Source organism: Rattus norvegicus, chromosome 16, assembly GCF_021556685.1.
Source record: "Rattus norvegicus strain SHRSP/BbbUtx chromosome 16, alternate assembly SHRSP_T2T, whole genome shotgun sequence".
NCBI classification, from domain to species: Eukaryota; Metazoa; Chordata; class Mammalia; order Rodentia; family Muridae; genus Rattus; species Rattus norvegicus.
The window spans coordinates 3,047,626-3,061,786 of record NC_141549.1 but is presented as its reverse complement, the minus strand read 5'-3'; the positions used below and the strand labels follow the sequence as shown (position 1 = coordinate 3,061,786).

Sequence of the window (14,161 nt, the reverse complement as noted above, 5' to 3'; positions counted from 1 at the left end):
AGAGAAATCAAGCTGGACGTAAGACAGGACTCCTGCCCACGGGGACTCACAGTGTTGTAAGGCACAGATAATCCCACGCCTTAGTTATATAAACATTGGAAGAGACAACATTTGAAATCTGTCTGAAGTCCTATGGCTGATACCCAGAGGTTGAGATCTTTCTGAATGTAGCCTCCACCCAGAAGCTAGCACGAGTGTGGCGTGCTGCTGCATTGTTCTTGAGGAGTTCCATTTCCCCTTCACACTGAGGAAGGAGAAGGTCCTAGAGCACACAGAAGGACAGCATTCTCCTTCTTAGCCGAGTGCCCCGGTGCCTCAGAGGGCACTCAGCGTTCCATATTGACATAGATTACTGATTACTTTGTGATATAACACAATCTTGTAAATATGAGTTTCAGGGTCTTTAGTCACAAGGCTGTGCAACCATCAACATGATTTTTATCATGTTTATCAGCACATTAAGAAACCATGCATCCTTTAGCAATCCACCTTTCATTTCCTTCCCAGGACCAAAGCTCTGGGAGCCAAGCATCTTCTTTCTGTCTCTATAAATTTGAAAGACATTCTTTATCAGTGAAATCATGAAATAAGTGGTTTCTTTGGGTTCATATGCATTCAGCATTTAAGGCCTGCTTTAGCATCAGAACTTCATTCCTTTCTATAACTGAATTTTATTCCAAGATAAAAAATATGCTAACTCTTATTTATCCATTTACCAACTGATTTCGAACAGATATTCTTAGCGGCATTGTATACACTGGCCAAAAAAGTGCAAGTAATCTATTTGTCCATTAATTAATCAGTGCATAAATATGATCTATCCAATTTGGTCACAAATGTGGGTGATTTAGCTTAAGAATGACTCTGAAAATGTTATGTCTACACAAAAGAAGAAGCCAATCACGAAAGTTCACAAATAGTTCAATTCTACTTACAATCCATCCAGATAAGCAAATTCACAGCTGGAGGTAAATTAGGGAGTGCCAGGTAATGAAAAAGATGTAACTACTGACCACTATGATGTTTCCTGCTGCTGTGAGAAACATAATCTCAAGCTAGAGAGTGGTGCTGGTTGCACAGCTCTGAGAATCTATGAACACTGACAGTCTGTACTTACAGAGGCAAACCGTAAGTTAAATAAATTTTAACCTTAATAAAACAGTCACAGAAAATATGAACTAAGCCTACAGGGTCATATACTCTTTTTCCACCAACGATCCATCTCTAAGCCAATCAAAACAGATTGTGTTGTAGCGTGTAAACCTTCTGTCCTGCACCTGAGGGCGTGCTTTAAATATGCTTTAAGTTAGCATGGCTTTGTCCTTTGATGATGCCCTGGGTTCCCGAGTTGATCTAAGTTAATTTACAGACACACGTAATCAATCGGGATGGTGAGAATGGAAATTGGATGGATGGTGAGAATTCTTGAGAGCAGCTAAGAATAATGTTTGCTTTTGTCTTTGTCTCTTTATTTGTTTTCACATCGCCCGTGTATAACCCTGAAGGAGGCTCCAAACGAAATCTGTGGACATGCTCTGATCACAGGTGTCTACACTGGCAAGCTGACAGCAAAGGAGCTGTCCCTGGGTGGGCAAGCTGTCTACAACACCGCTCCCCTGTTTTCACATCTACAAAGTAGGGCTCACTCTAATGGCTATCTTATTCCTGAGTGGAATAACAAAGACAGTACAGCAAGTGCCAGGTTTAAGGGAAGAAGAGAAGGTCCGTTTATCCATTCAGTATAATTTACCCTCTATCTCTCAGACTCATAAAATATAAAATAAGAGGAAGAAGAAATAGCTCACTGTAGGGGCGGTTCTGATGCTAAGGTCCTGATCACCAACTGGTTCTTGTTCTGTCAGTAAAGAAGCCATAGGCCAATTGCAAGGTGAAAGGAATAGGCGGGACTTCCAGGTCCCTGGAGGAAAAGAGACAGATTAAAGGGAGGAGAGGAATTCTTTAGAGAGAGAAAAGTCAAGCAGCCATGTGAGGTCTCAGGAGGAGTCTCGGCCTATGGCTGCCCCTATTGGTGAGTGGTCAGGGGTATTTAGCAGGGACCAGATGTATCTTAACAACTAAAGTTTAGGGTAGGTGGGAGGTGCAGAGATAAGAATATTGTTAAGGGCACACTTTTCCAGGTGGGAGATAGTAGTGCCCAGCAATTGTGTCCAAAGTCAAGTTGAAATTGAGCAACCTGTGTGTGTCTCTTTTATCCATGCATTCAAGGGAAACAGAGTGGGAGCTAGTAGCATGGCCCATTCCCAAGCTAAGACAGGGTAGCAAAAGCTATGTGCAGCAGCTCACAGGTCTGTAGGCAAACAACGCCACAGAAGAAATGCTATGCCCTGAGAGCCATGACTGAAAGTCATCTCTGGGTGGCTAGACACATAAAGAAGTTTTGTACCAGATGAGAGTGACATAGAGCCTACCACTGAATGGTGTCTTCAAGGAATGAGAGTCTGTCCCTAGCATGGAGCTACAAAAGGAAGAACCCATGGAAATATCCAGAGCCAAAGAGAAACCAAACCTACTGAGGAATACTTACAGGGAAAATCTGTACGGCACTAGACATCTGCCACACGGGGTTCTAAGCTCTAGTCAACCTTCCTAACAGTCCAGAAAGGTATTCACCATTACAGTCTCGTCTTAAGGGATGAGAATACAGACACAAACAAATAAAACAAGTTGTTCCAGATCCCCCAGCTCAGTAAGGAGCCTTGCGTAGGTGGCCGGACCTCCAGGGCCCTGTTTGAACTACTACACCACTTGGGCACCGATGTGACACAAGTCCTTCAGAATGTGCCAAAGAAGAATGGGGAGGGTGCTTACAGCAGACAGGTGGACAGTTACAACAATTTTCACAATTAAGAATTAACCACCCTTTCTAGACTATACAAGTGAGATCCCTGTCAAAGCCATAGTAATTTCTCTAAAACTAAAAGTCAGAAAAACAATGGCCAGTTTGCAATTCCCATTATTCAGTCTCTGATTGAAATCTTCCACTCCAACCAAGGCGATTCACACTTTTAGGTCGGTCACTCAAACCTCACTGGCTAGGTAACTATGAGCCTAGAAAGCAGCAATCTACAACACTGTCTTGCAGGGCCATCTCTTTGGGATCCCATGGCTATCGCAGTGGTCTCAACTTCCCAAAGTCTTCCTCTGTATTGTTCATTAGAGGGAAGAGCCCATCTAGTGCCCTCCTATATCAGGACAGGTAATCTCCCTGGTTTTCAACCTTGGGCCTGGGTACCAAACTGCTACCCTCTTTGCTAACCTCCATCAAGTACAGAAGAGCATGTGTTGGATGAAGATGTAGGAATGTTTTGCTTACCATCCTGATGCTCGACTCACTCTCCAGTTGGCCATACAGAATCAAAGCTCAAACAGAAAGCTCCTTTCTCTATGTTCACTGGGAAACTTAGAAACAGCATCCAGACTACGGGCTGTAATCGCTTGCAAGAAGTCCAAGTAGACTGCACCTTGTGTGCCTTGGCACGTGACCTTTAACCAGTTCTTTTAACCTTTCTTCCTACTTATTTATAATCCTTAAGCTGCCTTGCATAGACCAATATCACTTTAGTCCATAAGAGAGGAATGTTTTAAAGGACCCTTCTTATATCACACTGTCAGCGGCATGGGTACTAACTGATGTGGGGTGTCTAGTTGATTTCTAATCTAGGGCACTCAGAAGTTCAGTGACAACACCCTAGGACAGTGGGGGAAGCCAGTGTCTTTCTAGAATCATTATACTTCCTGATACATTGTCCTATTACACCGTAGCTAAATGAAAGTAAATCCTCCTTCTAAGCATAGTTAGGCTTATTTTTAAAAAGAGAAACAGAATGCAGGGACAAAAAGAAATGGAGCAGAGACTGAAGGAAAGGCCATCCAAAGACTGCCCCACCTTGGGATCCATCCCATCCACAGACACTAAACCCAGACACCATTGCTGATGCCAGGATGTGCTTGCAGACAGGAGCCTGGCATGGCTGTCCTCTGAGAGGCTCTGCCAGCACCTGACTGAGACAGATGCAGATACTTACAGCCAACCATTGGACTGAGCCCAGAAACCCCATGGAAGAGTTGGGGGAAGGACTGAAGAAGCTGAAGGGGATTGCAACCTCATGGGAAGAACAACAATATCAACTAACTGAACCCCTCAGAGCTCCCAGAGACAAAGCCACCAACCAAAGAGCATGTATAGGTGGGTCTATGGCTCCTGCTACACATGGAGCAGAGGACTGTCTTGTCTGGCCTCAGTGGGAGGGTAGGTGCTAGGTTCTGTGGAGGCTTGATACCCCAGAGAAGGGGGATGCTAGAGTGGTGAGGCAGGAGTGGCTGGGTGTGGGGGAGCACCCTCTTAGGGGCAAAGGGGATGGGGGAATTGGGTGAGGGTCTCATGGAGGGGACACTGGGAAGGGGACAACATTTGAAGTGTAAATAAATAGAGTAATTAAGAGAGAGAGAGAGAGAGAGAGAGAGAGAGACCTCTAAGGAAAAGAGAGGTGGGAAGAGAATGGATAGGAAGAAAAGGGAAACAGAAAAAGAGAAAAAAAAACTCATAGGTACAGGCACACAAAAAACGTTCTAGTCCTTCTCTTACAGGAATAAATGCCAATTCAAATACTAAGCCGGACAAGGTGAGTGGATAGAATGGTCTCAGGTAGTTTAGCCCTCCCTGATCTCTGAAAAACAAAAACAGAATCTTCCGGGGGTACAGAATTGCAGAGAGCAAAGTCCTTGTCAGGGGCAAAGCACACATCACAGAGTGAACAAATTGGAGACCAGCGGTCATACACAGTACAGGTAATGCTTTCTAAATGTTTAAGAATACGAATGAATATTTTCTGAGAGAAATTGTAAAGAGCTAAAAGTGTAAAAATGACACTCTAAAATGAGCTGGCAGATTTGAAAAAGAATAAAATTAAGCGTGGTCATGGAAAGTACAGTATTGTGTACTTGTGCCTGCACAGGACACTCTGAAGCTTGGAGCCTGGAGTGACCGCATGCCCGGCAAGGGTTCGAAAATCTGAAAGAAGTGTGCAGATTGGCATCTGTGTATCTGAAAGCCATGATGAGCTTCAGGGCTGGCCTGACCCTGGCAAGAAGAGGCCTGCTGAGAGATGAAACCTTGGCAATCCCTGCTCTGCAGGACCTGCCCATGGAGCTCTTCCCACCATTGTTCAAGGAGGCCTTCACCAGCAACCAACCTAGCATCCTGAGGCAGATGGTGGCACCCTGGCCTTTCTGATGCCTTCCTGTGGGAACCCTGATGGAGACCCCCACACACAACCTGGAGACATTGAAGGCTGTGCTAGATGGCCTCGATTTGCTGATGACACAAAAGGATTGGCCCAGGAGGTGGAAACTACAAGTGCTAGATTTACAGTTTTTGGAATGTGTGGGCTGGAATAGAGGACGGTGTCTGCTCTGTAGACATTAGCCAAATCTAGCCAACAGTGTGTCATCCCATACAAGGGGGAAACCAGGCCATGGCTGTGTTGACAAACCTTTGTATCAAGTCCAGGCATCCAAGTAAATACCTAAACTATTTTTATCAGTGGACAAAGGAAAGAAAAGATATGTTACAGGTGCTGTGCCTAAAGCTAGAATTTTGGGCCACCCTTCCTTCCCCATAACCCCTGAAAACTGCTGGAGGTAGCTGACTCTAGCTCTACCCAGGAACTGGAAGTGTATAAAGTTTAGGACCTGGAAACCTTTGCAATGATAGCCCCGGGCCTGGGCCAGTTGAGAGACCTTCAGAGACTCCTTCTCAGTGAAATCCAAATGAAGTGGCTGGGAAACCAAGCGATCAAAGACTGTTGTGTTACAGAGATCATTCCCCAGTTCTCCAAACCCCACAAGCCCCAGCATCTCTGTTTGAATAACGTCTGCTTCCTGAATAAACCCCCGGATCATGTGCTCAGGTGCTTAAAGAAGCCCTTAGAGACCCTTGCGATCCCTCACTGCAAGCTGTCAGAGTCTGATATGAGTTGTCTGTCCCAAAGTCCAAGAGTCCATCGGATCAAACATCTGGACCTGAGCAGTGTCACCTTTTTAAATTCAAGTCATGGACTTCTAGGAAGACTACTAGAAAGATTGACAGCTACAATGCAGAAGCTAGAATCAAAGGGCTGTATGATCATGGACTTCCAAATCAATGTCCTCCTGCCTGCTCTGAGCCAATGCTCCCAGCTCAGTGAGGTCAATTTTCTGGAGAACTTCTTGTCTATGGAGAGCCTGAAGAAGCTGACGCAACACACTGACAACCTGAGACAGCTGGCCAGGGAACTGTACCCTGACCCTATAAAGTCTACAATGAAATCGGCAATGTCCTCCCACACAGATTTGCCCAACATTGTTCTGAGCTTAAAGATCTGCTTTGTGAGTAACAGTTGTGTAGTTTATGGAGGAGTGTCTACAACTTGAAGGCCACACTACATTTCTGTTGGCAATGAGAGAGATCACTGCTGAACTCTGAGAAATGAAAACCAGGACTCAAGCAACTCATTAGAAATAGAGCATGTGTACTCCAGCATTTTTGGATCCACTTGAGAAAGAAACAAGTCTTTGGTTCCTATTTGAAGGAGAAGTACTGATCTGTAGAACGGGGGCTTATTTTCTGCCTAATGTCAACAGTATAGACCCACCTTGTCACAGCAAAAGAGATTTGAAAATGGCACTAACTTTTGTGTTTGCCCTTCCAATATTCTTGTGTTCCCTTCTCCTGTTCCACCCTCTTTCCAGATTTTTCAGAGTAAATAGCATGCCCAATGTTTCTAGATTATTAAAACAAACAAACAAAGAGCAGTATTATAAATGACAGCTGCACAGATGGGTTAAGACTAAGCAGGGCTCTAGTGGTCAAAGGCCAGGGGAGATAATCCAAAGAGCCATTGGTTAGTTGAAGAATCAAATAAACATTCCAAAAATCACAACACATGGGGATTTAAAGGACAGCATGCAAACAATGTTTGCATTTTTAGTTTTACTTCTGTTTTGTTGAGATAGGTCTCTCCAGGTCTATGTCCCTGGCTAGTCTACAATTCAGTATGTTGCATTGGCTGGCATTGAACTCACAGAGACTCACCTTCCAGAACCGCAAATGTTGATGAAAAGGACAAATGACTAGAAAGCTTCTTCCACAGTCTAATTCTAATAAAGGGAGGAGCCTGGTGAGTTCTGTAACTATTAAATAGTAGTTTAAAATTCTCTCCCTTAAATAAAGCCCACATGATTCCAGTTTATGCACTGTCTCAGAGAACCTCCCCATTCATCACTGGATGCCTGACCAACTTGACACAACAGCTAATTTTGAACATGAGGAACGAAACTCATAGCCCAACCTCGCACCCAGACCATGAGTACTGCTCATGAAAAAGTCAGATTTATAAAAGAAATACAGAATGTATATATAACTAGTTGCATTTCTTTTAGAAAAAAAAAACGGTGATTCAGTCACAGACAAACTTTTAATGTAAAGCATCACAACAGAGAGAAGAAAAAGAAAATCATCTGCTCAAAACTCAAAATATATCATTCATGTTTGTTTTCTAAATCTAAGCAAACTAGGAATAAGGACAACCACTCCTGAAATGTGCTCCACTGCATACAGGGAATGAATACCTAGTATAAGAATTCCTTTAAATGAAAGGAAGCCATGCCCATGGTCAGTAACACCTAGAAACATTATCCTGGAGGCTTGAGTCAAATCAGTATGACCAGAAACTGAGTATCAGATGAAAAGAGAATAATTCTAACATTAACAATTGTATTATATGGCTATGAACTTAGAAACATCCAGAGTCTATAAATTTTAGAAAATAAGAAAAATACTTTCCCACTAATAGGGAATGACAACAAGAGAAGAGGAAGAGGAGGAGGAGGAGGAAGAGGAGGAGGAGGAGGAGGAGGAGGAAGAGGAGGAGGAGGAGGAAGAGGAGGAGGAGGAAGAAGAGGAGGAGGAGGAGGAGGAGGAAGAAGAAGAAGAAGAAGAAGAAGAAGAAGAAGAAGAAGAAGAAGAAGAAGAAGAAGAAGAAGAGAAGGAGGAGGAAAAGGAAGAGGAGGAGGAGGAGGAGGAGGAAGAAGAAGAAGAAGAAGAAGAAGAAGAAGAAGAAGAAGAAGAAGAAGAAGAAGAAGAAGAAGAAGAAGAAGAAGACAGAAAATAAAAGATAGATAAATTTGAATATTAAATCAGGAATTTCTGTTACACAAAAGATACTATAGAGTGAAAAAAAACAAGCCATAAAAATGAAAGAGATTGTTGTTCATAAAATGCCAAAAGATTATTGCCTGCAACATATAATCCCACAACAGAAAAATGCAAGAAATGTCAGACCTGGCAGGCTCTCATGCTAGCATTTTAGAAGCAGTGGAAGACAGATCCCTGAGAGTCTGAGGATGCCTGATCTACATAACGAGGTACTAGAGCAGCCAGAGCTATAAGATGAGGCCTTGTCTCAAGAAAAGAGAGGAAAGGAGGGGAGGGGGGAGAGAGGATGAGGGGGTAGCAGAAGGAAGGGAAGGGAGGAAAGGGGAGGAGAGGAGAGGAAAGGCTCAGTGGTTAAGAGCACACATTACTCTTCCAGAGTACCTAAGCTCTATTTCCAGCACCAGCATCTGTCAGTTCACCCACAACTGTCTGTAACTCCAGTTCCAAGAGATCCAGCACTCTCTTCTGGCCTTCACAGACACTCACTCACAGAGAGGGAGAAAAGTAAATATCATGTGTAGCAGCCTAGATTCTAGAATAGCCTGTCTGGTTCTAATTAATCCTGGCCAGATCATGTCCCAACGGTATGATGTAGAATGTATTTCTTAGCATGTCTGATTCCTCAACCATATATTAGGGGCCTACCTATGTCATTAAGTTCAGATAAAATGTCCCCTACACAGCAAGTATAAACTAGGTCATACTCTTCATATACCAGCAGGGCCTATCTCCATATCCTCCCATGCCCTCCATAGTTGAGTTAAATGGCCAGGGTCAAGCACTTGGATATATGTAGGCCCTGGGGTAGGAGCACATTGACACCTAGCATTCAGACACAAAGCTAGCCTACAAAGTGACATTTGACTGGGAAATTTTGCCTCTCTTCCCAAGCTAACACTGTACTTACTGTTCAAAAAGAAAGGTCTGGGCTTTAACACGTGACTGAGATTTCCCAATTTACCATGGCTTCCCCAAGCTAATATGGGCCTTTCCTAAGCCATAGTTTGGCCAACTGTAAAATGGAAATAATTGGGTGGACTTCACAGTATTTATTATTCAACAAGACTCTCTTTTTCTCCAGACAGACCCTGAGTGAAAAATTAATCCTCATCTTCCAACACTGATGATGTTACAGCCAGGAAGCAAAGAGCAGTGACCTGTTATACCTCACTAACAAACAAGACATCAAGTACACTTGTGCTTTTAGTAGATGGTGTTTAATCCTGTCTCCCAATGTGCTTTCCCTAGAAGAACATTCTCCAAGATGCTAGGATGTTTACTTTGAGGCTGTGCTGTGAGGGATGGTTAAATTATCGATAAAACCTGCTCACGATCTTTCTTTCAGGGTCTCAAGTACACACAAAGCACCTTCCCAAGGACAGTTGCTCATTCCCCTCTGCTGAAAGGCACAGCACTGTTACACAGTCCCTGTACCAGTGAAAGAGGGACAGAAAGAAAGATGGGAAGAAATTGTCTCAGCCCTTGTCAGCACAGGGCCACAGTGTGAGGGAGGCCTGGCCTCCAGTCCTCTCTGTGGTTAGAGTGGGGAGTGGTTGTCTTTGACATGAGCTCATTCTGTCCAGTTCTCTCCCACAAAACTCAAATGCCTCACGTTTGCCAGCTCATTCATCTAACAACACTTGTGGGAAGCTGCCAGCCCTGTGTCCACTCCACCAGGGGATGAACCGAGGTGGCTCGCATAGAGGGCTTCAGTGGATCTCACTGCCATCACATCATTAGCAGATATGGGCCAGTGTCTAAAACCGATGTCTCCTCCAGCCAATTCTAAAATCTTCCAATCCCCCCTCAAAAAAAAAAAACTCACAGAACTTCATTTTACATGACTCCCATAAGCTCCCGTATTCATTCCTTCCCTTTTTTTTCTAAAGAAAAAAGAAGACAGATGAAAATACAAGAAACTAAACCATACTCAAGTTTATACGGAGAAATGACGAAGGGAGACAGACGGTTTCCCTGAGCCAATGTTTAGAAGGCCAACTTCCAACAGCTACTGGGGTCACAATCTAATCCAGATTTCAGAATGTCTAAAACACAAAAAGGTAAATAGAATGAAAATATAATTATATATGTATGATGTGCATGGAACACACAATTATTTAAATGGGGACTGGCCAGATGTTTAGAATCTACTGTGTCTTATCCCCAAACATGGAAAATATGAGTTCCTGGCAGATTTTTTAAGAATTTGTGACCTTAAGCTCTTTTCCACACTGTGGGGGGAAAACAAAAAAAAATGATAAAGTTTTTGCACTGTAAAGCAGTTTAGGGCTCCATTGCTATGAAAACTGTCTCCAAGATATATAAAAATATGAACTGGCTTATGCCCAGAAGTCTTGAAGTTTCTTCTTCTTTTTTAAAATAAATCCACACTCCTTCTCAGGCAAGGACTTAGCATAACTCTGTCAAAGAAAGCAGCGTCTCTCTGCAGACCACTTGGCCTGCTCTATTTCTCTTGTGACTTTATTTGCTAATTAATCATTTTCCAGTTTGCCTCTAATCAATTTTTTAGGGCAGCTTCTCTGATCCTTCTGTCTGTAATCCCATGTACGGGATGCACAACACTTACCGTGGCTCTGACCCTTCCCTGGGCTAAGCTATGTGTGTGAAAAGACAAACAGCAGGCCAACTAGAAACATGTGCAGGAGCTGGCGGAAGGGTTGGAGTGCTGAGAAAGGTATGAGGAAGAGAGTATTCCCATATACAGGCCCAGGGCCTCTCTCTTCATGTAGAATACTCTACAGAAGACCTAAGGTAGCTGAACAACACACACAGGATGCTGGTTTTCACAAGCAGCAAGACCCTGGGCTCCTCACATGGACATGGTGCCACTGACGATTGTAGAACCCACATGGGTGGATACGTGACATTTGGCCACGATTTATAACACCAAGAACAGAACACATGGGAGGGTCTGCCTTTGTAAGCAAGAAAGAGTTCTGAGTTTTATTGCACACCAACGGTCTAAGGTGACATGCTACTGGAATATAGCACTCAGCTTAGATTTAAGGACTCGTGTTCTAATTATAGCTTTGTGTCCAACTAGTTCTATGGTCGGAAAGGTCACTAATCGTGTCTGTGGAGAGCAGTGAGGAAGAGCAGAATTCTGATTTTGAAACTTCCTACCTGTTACAGCCCCTGTGGCTCTCAACAAATCACTGGGACACTCTTAAATATCAACTCTTCATCCATAAATAAAAAGCAATTAATTTTAACTAACTTACAGAGTTCACGCAAAGACTACATGAGATGCTCGTTGAGTAAGCAAGCAAGACAGTGGTTCCCATAAAGCTTGAAGTGTAGGGTCTGGCACATGAGGCACGGTATCAATATTTGGAGATAATGATGGCTAGAGACCCAGAATTCGAAATTCTTTCTCTTCCCTCTATTTAATCAAGAAGCAGAGACAGGCCTACTGAACATAAATTTTCAGTCATCAAACAAATGCAGCAGTGGAAACAATATACTAAGCACTTCGGCATTTTCTTAAATAAGGGAAAACAGGAAACAGTTGTTTTAAGACCAACTCAAAGAATGGGTGTAATTGATTTCCCATTAACTGGCCTGCATATAATTCTACAAGGGGCCCTCAGGAATACCAACCATTCCTGTTTGGAAAGTCAAACTATTTTTCTAGTGTTATACATAATATATGAGCAACTATAGGGCAATAGCATCCCCTACTGTTAACATTTCTCAACCTAACATTAGTTTTAAAAAAATCTGAAGTTTAAGAAATTGGTAATTGGGTACAGCAGTAGATGAACAACACAAAACAAACTGGATGATAATTTTGGAGGATTTTTGTCTCATAATGCTTTGTCTCGGCTTTTGCTTATATATTATGATTTCTGGTCTTATGTTTACATGTAATTTCTCTGTGTATGAGTGTGTGTGTGTGTGTGTATGTGTGTGTGTATGAGTGTGTGTGTGTGTGTGTGAGTGTGTGTGTATGAGTGTGTGTGTGAGTGTGAGTGTGTGTGTGTGTGTGTGTGTGTGTGTGTGTGTATGTGAGTGTGTGTGTGTTTCTTGAGCTTTTCTTTGACTCTTTTTTCTGGTTTTTTTTTTTCTGTTTTATATGCCCGTTTGTTTTCTAATGAGAGAGAAGAGGTGGATTTAACTGAGTGGGGGAGGTGGGAAAGATCTGGGTGGAACTGGAGGAGGAGAAATCATAATCAGAATATATTGTATAAGGGAAAAAATCTATTTTCAATTTGAAAAGAGGTTGGCATTTTTAGTGCATTTGAAGAAACAACCACAAATGTGTGATCTAGCACTAATAGATTAAAATTTTTATAATATTAAGTCAGAATCATCTGCTGTCACAGGATAGCACTTTTGTTTAATTACTGACAAATCTTTCCAGATAGCACTTAAAAATCTTTACTGTCTATTTTTCCTGTTACCTTCTCTTCACCACCTCACAACATGTTCATTTAACAAACGGCCAAGTACCTAAGAACTTTTAGAATAAGTAAAAAGGTTTATCTGGATTAATTTCAAATGCCTGGATAGATGGTAATACTACCTACCCTGAGCTACATGGATACCCTAACTAAACTCTAGTCCCTTCTACTCAAAATTTTAATGAGGAGAGGTCGTCCCTGAGTACCACCTGCTTCTCACTGCTTCTCTTCTTCACTCCACCCTGAGAGAGGAGAAGAAAGGCATCCTCACCACTTAGTGTCCCAGCAGCATTAACTGGTAGGTGCTTGTCCCACCACCTGTGTGCCGAATCAGGATTTGCAATTATGGCATGACCCCCTAAGACACCTGTAGGCACATGAAGGTTTGAGAAACAGCATCTCCAAGCTTACTACTTCTTCAAGCAAAGCTCCTTTGCCAATAAATATGGGAAAGGAAGACAGACTGAGCACAGCAAGGTGGTGTGACAAGATGGTGTGACTCGTTAAGCCTAAGTAACCTGTGAGTGGTGCCCCCCAACAAGACAAAATACGTGAGCTGCGTCATCTGCACTTCTACTCAAACACTACTGAACTATCTGTTATTTCATAGATGAATGTGCCAAGAGTCCTTTCCCAGTCAAAGAAGGAATCCTACCAGCTTCACTTATGTATATGTAAATATAATCATACAACATATGTAAGACACGATTGTACACACTCATCATTTATTTTGGGTAATATAGATTATGTTAAACTTAATTCTTCACTGTTATTTGTCATTATTTTCTAAAAGATAATCTGAGGGGAGATTTTAAACAAGCATTAGAAATGTCAATACTGCATCTAACACCTGCTTTTATTCATCTTTTCCTGCCTTTAAACAGCATTTCTGTGTGCCTATCTGTTGTCCTGGTGGAATTTTAAGTGACTGGAGAGAGGATAAAGAGTCAATGTTGAAATTTCTTCAAATTATAACTTGGACAACATAGTAAGCAAACAGAACTATACTGGTTCATAAGTAGCCTAAGAACTCAAACTCTCTGAGTTTTCTATTTAATTACTGCATTAGAGTTGAAGGCCAGTATTCTTTTCTTGGGTATGAAGTTAGGATACTTACCACTACTTCCCCAAAATGTCTAAACATTTAATGTGAAAACACTTAATAAATATGCATGCATATCTACATACATGTGTATAGAGAAAAAAGATTAATATATGAATGAATGAAGTAAAATTAATGAACCATAACCCATGTGATCTTTAATACTGATTGGCTACTTGAAGGGACTTAGAATCACCAAGGAGACATCTTGGCATCTTACCAGAGAGGTTTAACTGAGATTTAAATGGGTGGCACTATTCCACCAGGTCCATTTCTAGACCAGGGATCTAGAAAGAAAAGGAAGAGAAGGAGGAGGAGGAGGGGAAGGGAGAGGAGGAAGAGGAAGAAGAAGGAGGAGGAGGAGGAGGGGGAGAAGGAGGAGGAGGAGGGGAAGGAAGAGGAAGAAGAAGAAGGAGGAGG

The 14,161-nt window shown here is 42.5% G+C and overlaps 1 protein-coding gene and 1 pseudogene across 20 annotated transcripts in view; one reads left to right on the top strand and one right to left on the bottom strand.

Annotated features, from left to right (window-relative positions):
* Erc2 (ELKS/RAB6-interacting/CAST family member 2) overlaps window positions 1-14,161 on the bottom strand; it is an 860,589-nt gene that overhangs the window by 695,449 nt on the left and 150,979 nt on the right.
* On the top strand, window positions 5,078-6,395 carry LOC103693877 (PRAME family member 12 pseudogene; annotated as a pseudogene).